General features: G+C 37.0%; 1 protein-coding gene across 3 annotated transcripts in view; it reads right to left on the reverse strand.

Annotated features, from left to right (window-relative positions):
• Positions 1-13,730, reverse strand: part of LOC121379375 (zinc finger MIZ domain-containing protein 1-like) — a 241,183-nt gene extending 227,453 nt beyond the window's left edge. For 2 of the 3 annotated variants that reach the window (XM_041507963.1, XM_041507959.1), the window contains exon 1: positions 13,343-13,729. The gene's annotated coding sequence lies outside the window, so the exon portion shown is untranslated. Of the gene's footprint in view, positions 1-13,342 lie in introns of all 3 variants that reach the window. The other variant, XM_041507961.1, reaches the window with a different exon arrangement.
• Between the last annotated feature and the right edge of the window lie 1,952 nt (positions 13,731-15,682).

Here is a 15,682-nt window from a genome sequence, read left to right on the forward strand (position 1 = left end):
AAATAACTGTTTTTAACCTACATTCTATTTACTATGTTATAATGTTAATTCATTAATCATCGATTATGCAAACTGGATGGTTTTACGATCAAATAAAAACATACACAACAACATTTAACTGTTATCTTTCAGTGACAATAATTTACTAAATTATAGAATCTATACAAATAAGTGAACACATTGTGACAGTTCACCTACACGCCACAATAAAGAAGGTAACTTACCAATCACACAGGCGGACAATACCCGACAGCAGGTAGCATAACGAGAAATGTGAACATTCGATAGCTTCCCTACAGGTGCAAACACGTCCCCTTTCATGAGGTAAACTCCGCTTGTACCAAATCACTGCTCATAGAGGTTTAAGTAAGACGACAAAGAGAAAAGAGACGGAAACATACCTCGAAATCCATGTCTTTTCAATCAAACTGATCTATACAACTGGTGATATGGGCAACTCCGATATATAGACATACAGGCTTTTCACATTCACAAATAAGAAACTTACGACAAATGATATGAAAAAACCCTCCTGAATGACGCACAAAGATCTCTCACCAGCATATTCAAAGTGGGGCATTCGACACTTTATTATAACAAGTTTCGGAAAGATTTTTGTATTTTCATTATGTAATGAATATTTTATGTACTTAACAGCAACATTTGCTTTCACATAAAACCTGTTTTCATAGTAAAAAAAGCTTATATAATCTGCATTACTAAATGATACACAGAGTGAAACCCACCCAAACATCCACCTGTAAATAGCAGCCACCTGTAATTAGCAGCCATCTGCCATAAGCAGTTACCTGTCTCAATTTCTTTAATTCACCTCTTTTAAGCAACTACCTGTTTAATGTGGTCAGCAGCCACCTAAATTGGATCCCAGATAGATATCATTCAAACATCTGCATTACATGACCAATATCAATTTTTACTGATTTGTAAATAAATAATTTTATGTAACAGTGACCAGATACCGTAATTTAACAACCTTTGCACATTCAGTTAAGTCTTAAGCAGTTTATTTTTTCATCCAAAAACAAATGTCCACTTTAAATCACCTCTTTTAAGCAGCTACCTGTCTGATGTGGCCAACCGTTGCCTACACTAGATCCCAGATATATACACATATTGTATATCATTGCAATATCTGCATCAGGTGACCACAAATGATTTGTACTGGTCCATAAACAACTAATTTTATGCACCAGCGACAAGACAGTGAAAGTTAACGACATTTGCACATTGAGGGGTACTACCACCCTTTGAACCAGGCCTTTCCATTGTGAAGCAATTAACTGCTGTTGGAGGACACCTCTGATTGCTGGTGGCATTCATGGCTCATCTAATGTGACAGGCCGATCTCACGTAGTGGGAATTACCTCAACACAGATCAGCATAATTACTGTACATAGAACAAACTCGTGCAACAATCAACTGTCAATGGTGATATGAAAATTGTTCTATTTTATCACTGATGAGGAATGGAACAATGGTAAACGTTTATTTGAAGTATACTATAAGGTGGGGTGTGCTTCACCCAAATTTTAAAGTAATAAATCCAATACTTAAAAATTAATACAATTATTATTATTTTGTTATTTATTTTTATATACATTTTTTTAAATTTTGTATTAGTAATATCATTATTTGATTTTATAAAGTTTTAAAATTATGTTTAAACAGTTAAATGTTATATATGTTTTTATTGGTCAATAAAACATAGTTTTTTATAATGTAAGGATTAATAAATTAACATTATAACAATAAATGATTGCAGATTAATAAAACAAATTCAATTAAATATATATATATTTTTTTAATTAATACAATTATTGACTTTTTAATTGGAAGACAGGTAATATCTTAGTTTAGAGTTTCCGGTGGAAGATTTCCATTTAGATAATGCATGTTACTTTACTTCTGAAAACTGTACATATATGTTCTCTTTTTATATACTGCACACCCACACTGAGTGCTGTAGATCCCCCTTTAAACACAGCCTCCTTTCTGTGGAAAAATCCTGAATCCATCGTTGAATTACTGGTATGGATGGTATATGTTGTTGTTGTAAAAGTGGTAACCTGTATCAGTGGCCACTTTGACCAGCCATACAGCAGGTTCGACAGCTAGGACACACACATGCGCACATGCACATGCACACACACACACACACATACTCAAACACGCGCGCACACACACACACTCACATGCACACACACATACACCCATGCACACACGCACACACACACACTCGCACACACACACACACTCGCACACACACACACACACACACGCATGCATGCACACACACACATATATGTTAAATAATACAAGTAGCAGAATGAAGCTGGTCTTATCATATAATATAGATCTATCTATGACGGGAGTAAATTGTAGCTCTGTGGTAGACAGCGATGAGTAGACAGAAATAGGTGGGATTTGTTTCCCATTCGAACCACCATCACATGATTGGTCTATCATGATCAGGGGTGCTTTGTGGCCCAGTGGTATAGCACTCGCCTTAGTAGGTCTGGGATCAGTGCCCATCGGTGGTTTGTGGCTGGGTGGGCTGGCTGCAATATTTCTCATTCAATGATGTTAGACATTCGGTAATTCTGACATATAGTCTTAGAGAGGAAACCTGCTACATATTTCCATTTGTAGCAAAAGATCTTTTATATGCAACATCCCACAGAAAGGACAGCACATACCATGGCCTTTGATATAGCAGTCATGGTGCACTGTTTCGAATGAGAAAAAGCCAAATGGGCCACCAACAAGGATCGATCCAAGACTGACTGTGCATCAAGCGAGTGCTTTACCACTGGGCTATGTCTGCACCTCCCAACCATTTGCAAATATATATTGAACTACTTATTTGTATTTTTTATAAGCAAACTTTGTCTGAGTATTAAATTTTCTCTCAGTCGTAAAATAAAACTACTCATCTGATGTGTAACTTGTTAATTAATTAACTAACTCTTGTTGCAACACACGCAACACACACAACACACACTATCACAGATCCTATTGTTTATAACGCACTCTCAGTTTCTTACACAGTTACTTAGTTACTTACACAGTTACTTAGTTACTTACACAGTTACTTAGTTACTTACACAGTTACTTACACAGTTACTTAGTTACTTACACAGTTACTTAGTTACTTACACAGTTACTTAATTACTTACACAGTTACTTAGTTACTTACACAGTTACTTAGTTACTTACACAGTTACTTAGTTACTTACACAGTTACTTAGTTACTTACACAGTTACTTAGTTACTTACACAGTTACTTAGTTACTTACACAGTTACTTACACAGTTACTTACACAGTCACTTAGTTACTTACACAGTCACTTAGTTACTTACACAGTTACTTAGTTACTTACACAGTTACTTAGTTACTTACACAGTTACCTAGTTACTTACACAGTTACTTACACAGTTACTTAGTTACTTACGCAGTTACTTAGTTACTTACACAGTTACTTAGTTACTTACACAGTTACTTAGTTACTTACACAGTTACTTACACAGTTACTTAGTTACTTACAGAGTTACTTAGTTACTTACACAGTTTAAGTACTTAGTTACTTACACAGTCACTTAGTTACTTACACAGTCACTTAGTTACTTACAGTCACTTAGTTACTTACACAGTTACTTAGTTACTTACACAGTTACTTAGTTACTTACACAGTTAATTAGTTACTTACACAGTCACTTAGTTACTTACACAGTTACTTACACAGTTACTTAGTTACTTACACAGTTACTTAGTTACTTACACAGTTACTTAGTTACTTACACAGTTACTTACACAGTTACTTAGTTACTTACAGAGTTACTTAGTTACTTACACAGTTTAAGTACTTAGTTACTTACACAGTCACTTAGTTACTTACACAGTTTAAGTACTTAGTTACTTACACAGTTACTTAGTTACTTACACAGTCACTTAGTTACTTACACAGTTTAAGTACTTAGTTACTTACACAGTCACTTAGTTACTTACACAGTTTAAGTACTTAGTTACTTACACAGTTACTTAGTTACTTACAGAGTTACTTAGTTACTTACACAGTTTAAGTACTTAGTTACTTACACAGTCACTTAGTTACTTACACAGTCACTTAGTTACTTACACAGTCACTTAGTTACTTACACAGTTACTTAGTTACTTACACAGTTAATTATTTACTTACACAGTCACTTAGTTACTTACACAGTTACTTAGTTACTTACACAGTTACTTAGTTACTTACACAGTTACTTCCATATGCTAACAGCTTGGGCTACTCGCTACACAGTGAAACTCAATGTCATGGGCTTACATTATTTTTTAAAGTGTAATAATTGTAAGTAAAGTACCCGGTACTCTTAGTGATGATGGGGTGTGACATAGTCCAGTGGTAAAGCACTTGCCTGATGCCCAGTCAGTCTAGGATCAATCCCTGTTGGTGAGCCCATTGGGCCATTTCTCGTTCCAACCAGTGCACCATGACTGGAATATCAAAGATCATGGTTTGTGCTGTCCTGCCTGTGGGATGTGCAAATAAAAGATCCCTTGCTGCTAATCGGAAAGAGTAGCCCATGAAGTGGCAACAGCGGGTTTCCTCTCAATATCTGTGTGGTCCTTAACCATATGTCTGATGCCATATAACCGTAAATAAAATGTGTTGAGTGCGTTGTTAAATAAAACATTTCTTTCTTTAATCACTACAGCCCTTCACTAAGTGATGAGAAATATATACTTCAATAAGCACCGTGTCGTATATCAATACAGATACGCTGCAACATGTTGTCATTGTCATGTAAATTGCATCACTATTTCCATCAAATCTCTATCACATGAGAAAGATTTGTTTATTCAGAACTCAAATAATTTGCATATCAAACAATAAAAAAGTATCAATGTATACATGCAAGCACATTTGATGCAAACACATTCAGCTCAATTAATTCAGTTCAATTAAATTTTGTGTCAATATATCCCTCAGGGCAACAGCATTAAAATACAATATTAAAAAAACTAGATGTAACAATGCATATATATATACACTGACAAATAAATTTAAATATAACTACAGGTGCAAATCCAAGGGAAAATGGTACACAACCCCTCCCCCTAACTTCGAAGTGCCTCCACAAAACATACAGTTATATAATAAATAAATTCTTTTTTGTGAGGGAGATCTGCTATTTTGGTTTTACTGGGGATAAAGTCCATGTATAATACATGTTAGTGTACTTTGGAATTATGTAAGAAACCCCTTTTTAAAGTTGTACCCCCCTCTGTGAAAAGATCCAGTATCAGCCACTGTACACATGTTCATAGCAAGCTGTCATGTTCATGGTAGAATACAATTCAACTTGTTAACAATTATAAATTTTAAAGAAGTTGGGGATGGATTATTGTTGTTGTTCTGCGGGAGGGGGGATGAGGGAGGGGGTTAAAACTGTTAAAAAATCTTAACAGAAAGAAAAGCTTAAAGAATGAGGTTTATATAATATATCTTGTTGTCATATTTATTATTTAATTTATATTTATATTAGGTATATTAAAAAAAAAAAAAAATCATTTTAAAGTGAATTTTTTTGTGGAGATGGAAGACAAATCAACAATATTGGTGCAATTAAAAACTAACTTGCTTGAAAATATTTTAGTTTTTCCACTTTACAAGTTATGAGGAAAACGTTTCCTTGTTCCAGTCAAATTTTACAACAGCTATCTCAGCTCTGTATGTTCTCAAATAATACTGTCAGAGTGGGGGGCAGGAGTAGCCCAGTGGTCATGCACTCGCCTGATGTGTGATTGGTTTGGGATCAGTTCCCGTTGGTGGGTCCATTAGGTTATTTCTCATTCCAGCAAGTGCTCCACAACAAAAGCTGTGGTATGTACCATCATATCTGTGGATTGGTGCATATAAAAGAGCCCTTACTGCTAATAATAAAAAAGAGTAGCCCATGAAGTGGCGGCAATGAATTTTCTCTCATTATCAGTGTGGCTCTTAACCATATTCGTTATAGCTAGTGAACCATGACTGGTATATCAAAGGCAGTGGTATGTGCTATCCTGTCTGTGGGATGATGCATATAAAAAAATCCCTTACTACTAATGGAAAAATGTAGCAGGTTTCTCTCTGAGAGCATACGTCAAAATTACGAAATGTCTGTCATTCAATAGTTGATGATTAATACATCAATGTGCTCTAGTGGTGTCATTAAACAAAATAAACTTTAACTTAACCATATATTTAACGCCATATACCATAAATAAAAATATGTTGGGAGCACTGTTTAATAAAACATTTCTTTCTTTCATATCATGAGAACAATTCAAGTTATTAATGATGAAGTTATAAGTCCCTTTCAGTAGAGATAACATTTAAAAAGAAATTGTTTCCACTCAAACCACCTTAAAAGAAGAATAACCAATTGATTTTTCAACAAAAATACATTTTCAGTGAAGTCTTTTCAATCGAGTTTCTACATTTTTTTTATTTAAGTGCCATTGTCACATTTAATATATATTTTTTTTTTTAGCATATGTTAATTATTTATGTAAACATATTAAAGATAAATATGCCTGTAAGTTTGTTAGCTGGATTCTACAAGTGAAATCTCTCATTTCTTTATAATATGGTTTGGTGAAACACATCTGAATTTTTTAAAACAAAATTATTTCAATGGTTCAGACATGAAAATAATATTGAAAAATAAAAATAATCAGGAAATGTAGATTTACTGTAACAATTTCATCAAACAACCAGTACAGGAACAGTTTTTGGGATGCGTTAAAATCCAGAATTCAAAACATACATAAAGGTTTTTAATATATGATGGTTATTTTCAAAGTTAAATTGTATTAATAGTATGTACACACACACACACACACACACACACACACACACACACACACACACACACACACACACACACACACACACACACACATACAGTGAAACCTGTCTAACCTGGACACCCTCAGAACCAAGTAAAAAGTCCAGTTTTAGGGGTGATTTGCTTTAGAGATATTATGTTCTGTACTGATATTTAAAATGGGACTGAAAAACGTCCAGTTTATAGAGAATTCTGGTTTACAGAGGTTTTGAAAAGTTTTACTGTACTGGTATATCTTATGAAGGTACTGACTCACTACTTAATGAATATTCATTAAGTCAATCTAAAGGTAATTTTCTAAAATTAATCAAATTCACCAGGCACGGATCCTAGATTTTTTAATACAGGGGGTCAAAACCTGTTGTTGTTTTTAAAAATAGAATTTAAAGGTCCTTGACAAGTGTACAGAATAATGTGTATTCTGTAATATATATTGTTTGACCCAAAATAGGGAGCCCAGGCCCCTTGGGACCCCGCCTGAATCCACGCCTGATCACGTCTTAGGAAACAGATTATGTTATCATATCTCTCTTACAGACGAGCTATATATACCAGCACTTGATTATAACATTTTAAAATCTGAACACGACTATAGTCTGTTTCAGCAAAACGACCACAGTTAACATTATTAGCCTTTGATCTTCCACTATTTACCAAGCAATAAATAATATTATTTGAGCTCCAAACAAACAATTTTATTGAAATGTCATGTTGATATCTATCACGTAAACCACAACACACAGACAAACATGTTGTCCGGTTTGTTATCAAGAACATAAAATAAATTCTCACACATTGGTCATTTTATGTCATGAAAATAACTGTTGTGCAAGATATAAAGTTAAAATTTGTTTTCTTCAACGACACCACTAAAGCACATTGATTGATTAATCATCGGCTATTGGATGTCAAAACGTTTGGTAATTCTGACACATAGTCATCAGAGGAAACCCACTACATTTTCTTAATGAAGCAAGAGATCTTTTATATGCATTTTTCCACAGACAGGAAAGCACATACCACGGCCTTTGACAGTTGTGGTGTACTGGTTGGAATGAGAGAAAAAACAATCAGTTGAAGGAAGGAACTGTTTTATTTAACGACGCACTCAACACATTTCATTGACGGCTATATCGTGTCAGACATATAGTTAAAGACCACACAGATATTGAGAGAGGAAACCTGCAATCGCTACTCTTTTCGGTTAGCAGCAAGGGATCTTTTATATGCACCATCCCACAGACAGGATAGCACATACCACAACCTTTAATAAACCAGTTGTGGTGCACTGGCTGGAACGAGATATAGCCTAATGGGCCCACCGACGGGATCGATCCTAAACCAACCATGCATCAACCGAGCGCTTTACCACTGGGCTACGTCCCCTCCTGCGATCAGTTGAATGGATCCACTAAGATGGTTTGTTCCTGCGATCAGTTGAATGGATCCACTAAGATGGTTCGTTCCTGCGATCAGTTGAATGGATCCACTAAGATGGTTCGTTCCTGCGATCAGTTGAATGGATCCACTAAGATGGTTTGTTCCTGCAATCAGTTGAATGGATCCACTAAGATGGTTCGTTCCTGCGATCAGTTGAATGGATCCACTAAGATGGTTCGTTCCTGCGATCAGTTGAATGGATCCACTAAGATGGTTTGTTCCTGCGATGCAAGCACCTGAAGCGAGCGCTTTACCACTGGGCTACGTCCCCTCCTGCGATCAGTTGAATGGATCCACTAAGATGGTTCGTTCCTGAGATCAGTTGAATGGATCCACTAAGATGGTTTGTTCCTACGATCAGTTGAATGGATCCACTAAGATGGTTCGTTCCTGCGATCAGTTGAATGGATCCACTAAGATGGTTCGTTCCTGCGATCAGTTGAATGGATCCACTAAGATGGTTCGTTCCTGCGATCAGTTGAATGGATCCACTAAGATGGTTCGTTCCTGCGATCAGTTGAATGGATCCACTAAGATGGTTCGTTCCTGCGATCAGTTGAATGGATCCACTAAGATGGTTCGTTCCTGAGATCAGTTGAATGGATCTACTAAGATGGTTCGTTCCTGAGATCAGTTGAATGGATCCACTAAGACGGTTCGTTCCTGCGACGCAAGCACCTGAAGCAAGCGCTTTACCACTGGGCTACGTCCCCTCCTGCGATCAGTTGAATGGATCCACTATGATGGTTCGTTCCTGCGATGCAAGCACCTGAAGCAAGCACTTAATTGAGGAGTGAAATCCTACCCCATGCAAGATATAATGCACACTTTTAAGCAACAATAATTGTATTGATATCTAACATCACACATTTATTACCTCCTCCTTCCATATGTTTTGTAACGTTAAATCTAGCCCGGTAAAATTATGTAACGATCTTGTCACTCTCATTATTTACTGTGATTGTCACATAATCAGTCCAAAACTATTTATTTTTCAGTTCATATTTTAGTGGTTTCATGGGCTACTCTTTTTGATTAGCTGCAAGGGATCTTTTATATGCACAATCTCACAAACATGGTAGTACATACCACAGCCTTTGATATGCTAGTCGTGATGCACTGGTTGGAACGAGAAACAGCCCAATGGGCCCATCAATGTCTTTGGTAATAAAGACCAGAGATTAAAATAAAAAATATGCATGTAATGAAACAGGATTATGTCTATCATTTACTTTGTGGTTAACAATTAGAGACTGGTTATTTTAACTGGATCAAAAATACATTTTAAAATCACTATATAGAGTTGTATTATCACCTTAAAGTATCCCTTCCCAAGCAAAAAGCGCTTCATGAATAATAGTCCATGGTAGATACTGTCCTGTTTGTGGGAAAATACCACTTGGTAGCTTTTTGCAATGAGTAGCCTATACGGTGACAACAGATTTCCTCATTTTATTTCTGGAGGGGTGGGATCTAGCTCAGTCGGTAGAGTGCTCGTGTGAGGTGCGTGTGCTGTAAGATCAAATCACTTCAGTGGACCCATTCTCCGGTGTAGCAGGTTTCCTCTCAGACTTCGTGTCACAAACTACCAAATCTTTGATGTCCAATAGCCGATGAGCACTAACAATGATTATTAATCAATGAGCTCTAGTGGTGTCGTAAACAAAACAAACTTTTAACTCTTTATAGATATTTCTTTAAACAAGAGTAAATTAAAAATGTATTAGACACCAAATAAGCATAGTTTTAAAATGTGCGGAGGTGTTGTAAAACAAATACTCTTTTGCTTTCCATGACATAATTGATGACGGAAAGAGATCACATACCTGCACCTTTATTGTTTTATCCAGGCTTTAGAAATAACAGAAATAGAATTTTCTCTCAGCTTTCAATAAGATTTATTAGTAAAAAACACCCCATAAAGGTCGATAACTTAAAAAAAGCATGAATTTTTCTGCTTCCAGAGGGCACTGCAGATATTTTGGTATATGGCAGTAATTATAAATAAATATAGACAGTTTCAACCAAACTTGGTAAGCCTCATAAAAACAAAATAGACTTGTCATAGATTGTGTAAATGAGATGTAAATGTGTGTCGAAAGAAGGAAGGAAAGAATTACTTATTTAACGACACACTCAACACATTTAATTATGGTTACATGACATCAGATATATGGTTTTAGGGCCATACAGATAATAAACCTGTTGCCACAACGCAATTGGCTATTCCTTCCGATTAGCAGCAAGGGACCTTTTATGTGCAGCATCCTACAGACAGGATAGCACATACCACAGCCTTTGTTACACCAGTTGTGAACCACTGAATGGAATGAGAAATAGCCAAGGGAACCACCAATGGGGATCAAAACCAGACCAATCATGTATCACTGTTTTTTAGTTGGTGGGTGGTGGGTGGTGGGTGAGTTTTGTTGTTTTTTGTTATGTTCTTGTTTTTATTAGCTGGGTGGGATACAACTCAGTGGTAGATGGGTCACAGGATTAAGCACCCTCGATGAACTGGTGCACCAAGGTTGTGGAATGTACTGTCCTGCTTATGGAAAAATGCATATAAAAAATATATAAAAGATTCTTTGCTGCTTCTTTGATTGGAACAGTCTTATGTTATAGCAGGAGGCTTCCTAGCTCCCTTGCTATCCTTCCCTCTCTCTTTCTTTCTCTCTCTCTCTCCGTCTTGCTGTATTCTGAACAGACAACTGTTGTGGCCAAATTAGAGAAATCTAAAGCCCTGTGTTCTCTCTCTCTCTCTCTGTCACTCTCTCTCTCTGTCACTCTCTCTCTCTCTGTCACACTCTCTCTCTCTCTCTCTGTCACTCTGTTTTTCTCACTCTCTCTATGTCACTCTCTCACACACTTTCTCTCTCCCCCTCCCTCTGTCACTCTCACTCTCTCTCTTTCTCTGTCACTCTCACTCTCTCTCTTTCTCTGTCACTCTCACTCTCTCTCTTTCTCTGTCACTCTCACTCTCTCTCTTTCTCTTTCACTCTCTCTTTCTCTGTCACTCTCTCTTTCTCTCTCTCTCTCGCTCTCACTCTCTCCCCCTCCCTCCCTCTCTCTGTCACAAAATAATTTAAACAGTTTAAAATGTGTTGAGGTGTCATAAAAACATTCCTTTCCTATTTTATTTTTAAGCAGTTGTTATTAGGTAAATATATTAACACTAACAACTTGGCGTGATATACATTGTATTACATCAAATTATCAGTAACCAAACTTGGCACGTAGATACATATATTAAATATTTTAAGTCACACTTACTTTACAAAGAAGATAACCAATTGTAATAATAATTAGTAAAATTATAAGTATATAAACTAAACTTAACAGTTTTTATTTAGACTTAAACAATTAATTAATTTAGGATTCGTAAACAAGTTGTACCTAAAATGTTTTATTTTCTTGATTACAATATATTTTATTATAAAAATAGCAATATTAGATATTTACAGAATACCAGTACACAAGTTTGTACATTTACATGTAGGGAGGGTGACAAACTTTGAAACATTTTTCAGAAAAATTAGGAATTTTCATTCCATATCCAGAATAGATGCCAATCGTTAATAATTTGACGTGTTTAAAGTTCACTTTAATTATATATTAGATATAAAAGTAAAAACAAATATGTTACTATTAGGCAATCATAAATGTTTATTCTTTTTAAAAATAATTTTAACAAACAAATAAACAGATGTAAATAAACTTAAATAAAATAAATTAGCTTTGAACAGCAAAATAAGTAAATACATTTAATAAAATAAATATATAATTAATATTACAGTAAGTATATCAAATAAAAATTAGTAAATATGTGAACAAATAAGTAAATAAATAAAATCAATAAGTAGATGATAATTTAAAAAATCAATAAGTATATAAAAAAAAAAAAAAAAAAAATTATACATGTAAATAAAATAAAAAATCTAAAAATCTAAAATTTAATTAATTAATTTGTTTTAATTAATTAATTAATCAATTAAATATATAAATAAATAAATGAGTAAAATTCAAAATCAGTAAGTAGACAAAAAACAACATTTAAATGAAATGTGTAGGCCATTAACTAAGAACCTGAGTCTATCTAGTATGCATGATGATGATTATGTATTATTAAAACATCACCCTGTCACTTTACTTCTTAACTGTAGCTAAACCTGTCACCACACTCCATATATATATATTGACATAACTTATAACAACGTGAGCGATTTGCTTAATAGAGATACGTAAATTACCAGCAGAGGGCACACACGAGAAGCAAAACAATTGACATGGTATATATTTAAACACAGATAGCAATCGTGAAAACCGTCTTTTGAAAGTGTTCCTCGACATCGTTTAGTGAACAGCAAGACAAGCTTTTAACACTGATCTCGTCTCTCTCTCTCTCTCCCGGTGATGGCTAACAATGAACGGTGATCACAATAACTTTGTTTCCACACCAGGCCCGTCTGTCTAATCTCGACTAACTGGCTCTTAATCAATGTTTGCAGTGGGAGCTGCTGTGATGGCTCAGTGCATGCGTAACATACTAGGAACAACATGCACACGTGCCAGACGGGTTTCGCACTGCCGATAAGACAACATTAACAAAGCAGTGAGAGACAGACAGAGAGAGAAGAGAAGAGAAGGTGAGAGAGAGAGAGAGAGAGAGAGAGAGAGAGAGAGAGAGAGAGAGAGAGAGAGAGAGAGAGAGAGAGAGAGAGAGAGAGAGTGAGAGAGAGAGAGAGAGAGAGAGAGAGAGAGAGAGAGAGAGAGAGAGAGAGAGAGAGAGAGAATGGGAGAGTGAGTGAGAGAGAGAGAGAGAGTGAGAAGAAACCAGTGGTGTCTGATAGAAAGAAAGAGCACTGTTATTCAAACACAACATAACCCGTACACACACAAGCGTGGATTAAATGTATGAGCCCAATTGCCGTGAGATGAGCCTTAACGGTAAGGTCTTGCAATAGTCCTGATTACAGCTACTTACCCCCTCAACAAGCGACAATCACTCAGCCATTACACTTAGATTCCACTTCTTAGCAAGTTGAACAGTGCAGGGATCATCCCATCAACAGCGTGCGTGTGTATGTGTGTACACGACTCGGATGAAGTCTTCACACATGTATTAACAACAACAACAACAGCGACAGTGGTGTCAGCGGTGTGCCTAAGCGTGGTGGCAGCAGCGGTGCTGTGTGTGTAGCATGGTGTGGCGGGGAAGTCTACACACTGTTCACACCGTACACACTATAACTGGTACAATCCTCCAAGCACTACTGATCTTCTGTAATGCAATCTCTGTTGTGATTCTTCGGGGTTATCTTTCCAGCCAACTCAGTCTGTAGTAATCAATTGAAAACTCCGCTTGGCTCTCACTCTAGCTGTTACCCCTCGGCCCGGCTCAGTCCATTGTAAGTTTTGGTGGTGGTGGTGATTATCAGTGAGGGGTGAGTGAGTGAGTGAGATCTCCCAGCGAGTGAGTAGTGGTGGGCAGTCAAAAGATGATGGTATGAACAAACACTGCAGGACCATACAGACGGCTAACTGCTACTGGCTTTATCAATCAGAAATAAGCTATGGCATACAGTATGACCAACAGTGGACCTGGCCCACTTACAGGTGGAAGTGGCGTGGCTCACCCATTTAAGTGGGGCTCTACCTACCTATCTACCCCTGAGTAGGTGTGATATTTATAAAAGCCCAGCTTGATTTGTAAAGAAATTGAAAATGAGGAGGGTGAAGAAAGTATATAGAGTGAGGCCCTGATTGGGTTGTTAAAACATGCTGGTTTCGTACTCATTCATGCTGCAGATGGGTTGTTTATTTGGTGATGAGGCCTTGACTGGGCTGTTAAACTGTTGGGTTCTCATTCATGTTGCAGATTGGTTGTTTATCGGAGGAGACGAGGTATCTCATTTCACAAGGGAGACTTATCAAAGACTCTACACACAGGAGGCTCGGCCAACCAGTTGTTATCAGCCACAGCCCCGCAAGGCCATATGAAAAACTCATTTGTTTAACGAGAGATGCTATGCTCCATGAACTATTATGCAGTGTCGGCAAAAAGTGTTTGTTTTATAATACCCAAGGACATTGTGTGTTTTTTTCTACAACTTTAAAGTATAAAATATGTGGTATTTTGTTAAACACCACCGGCTTTAGTGGCTTAGTGGTTAAGCCATTGAAGGTACTGGGTTCACATCCTGGCACCGGCTTCCACCCCAAGATAATTTAATGACTCAATGGGTAGATGTAAGACCACTATCCACCGTCTTCTCTCTGACTAGACACTAACAACTGATCACTAATTAACCCACTGTCCTGGACAGACAGACCAGATAGCTGAGGTGTGTGCCCAGGACAGCATGCTTGACCCTTAATTGGATATAAGCATGAATATAGATGCAAGCAAGTATAACACACCATCTAGTGTAGGACTAGCTCTGAGTGTATTAAACATCCCATGCCTTGACTGGGATCCGAACCCAGTACCTACCAGCCTGTAGCATGAATATAGATGCAAGCAAGTATAACACACCATCTAGTGTAGGACTAGCTCTGGGTGTATTAAACATCGCATGCCTCGACTGGGATCCGAACCCAGTACCTACCAGCCTGTAGCATGAATATAGATGCAAGCAAGTATAACACACCATCTAGTGTAGGACTAGCTCTGGGTGTATTAAACATCGCATGCCTCGACTGGGATCCGAACCCAGTACCTACCAGCCTGTAGCATGAATATAGATGCAAGCAAGTATAACACACCATCTAGTGTAGGACTAGCTCTGAGTGTATTAAACATCGCATGCCTTGACTGGGATCCGAACCCAGTACCTACCAGCCTGTAGCATGAATATAGATGCAAGCAAGTATAACACACCATCTAGTGTAGGACTAGCTCTGAGTGTATTAAACATCGCATGCCTTGACTGGGATCCGAACCCAGTACCTACCAGCCTGTAGCATGAATATAGATGCAAGCAAGTATAACACACATTCTAGTGTAGGGTTAGCTCTGGGTGTAGTAAACATTTCGCCATATTATCTAACGACCTCCAAAACTTGCAGAAACCCATCATTATTTTTTGAACAAAATATCCATCAGTACATGAAATTCTTTTGCTAAATTGAAATAAGATTCACCAGTTGAATTTAAAATTTACAATTGGTGAATTTGGCGAGTGGCAAAGCTAGCCCTGTCTAAGAGGTGTAGGTCGAGAGAGGCTATCTGAATGGCTCCCATGCAACTTCTGTTCCATGCCCCTGTCTAAGAGGTGTAGGTCAGGGTCCAGAGAGGCTATCTGAATGGCTCCCATGCAACTTC

This window comes from Gigantopelta aegis, chromosome 8 (genome assembly GCF_016097555.1).
Source record: "Gigantopelta aegis isolate Gae_Host chromosome 8, Gae_host_genome, whole genome shotgun sequence".
Lineage (NCBI taxonomy): Eukaryota > Metazoa > Mollusca > Gastropoda > Neomphalida > Peltospiridae > Gigantopelta > Gigantopelta aegis.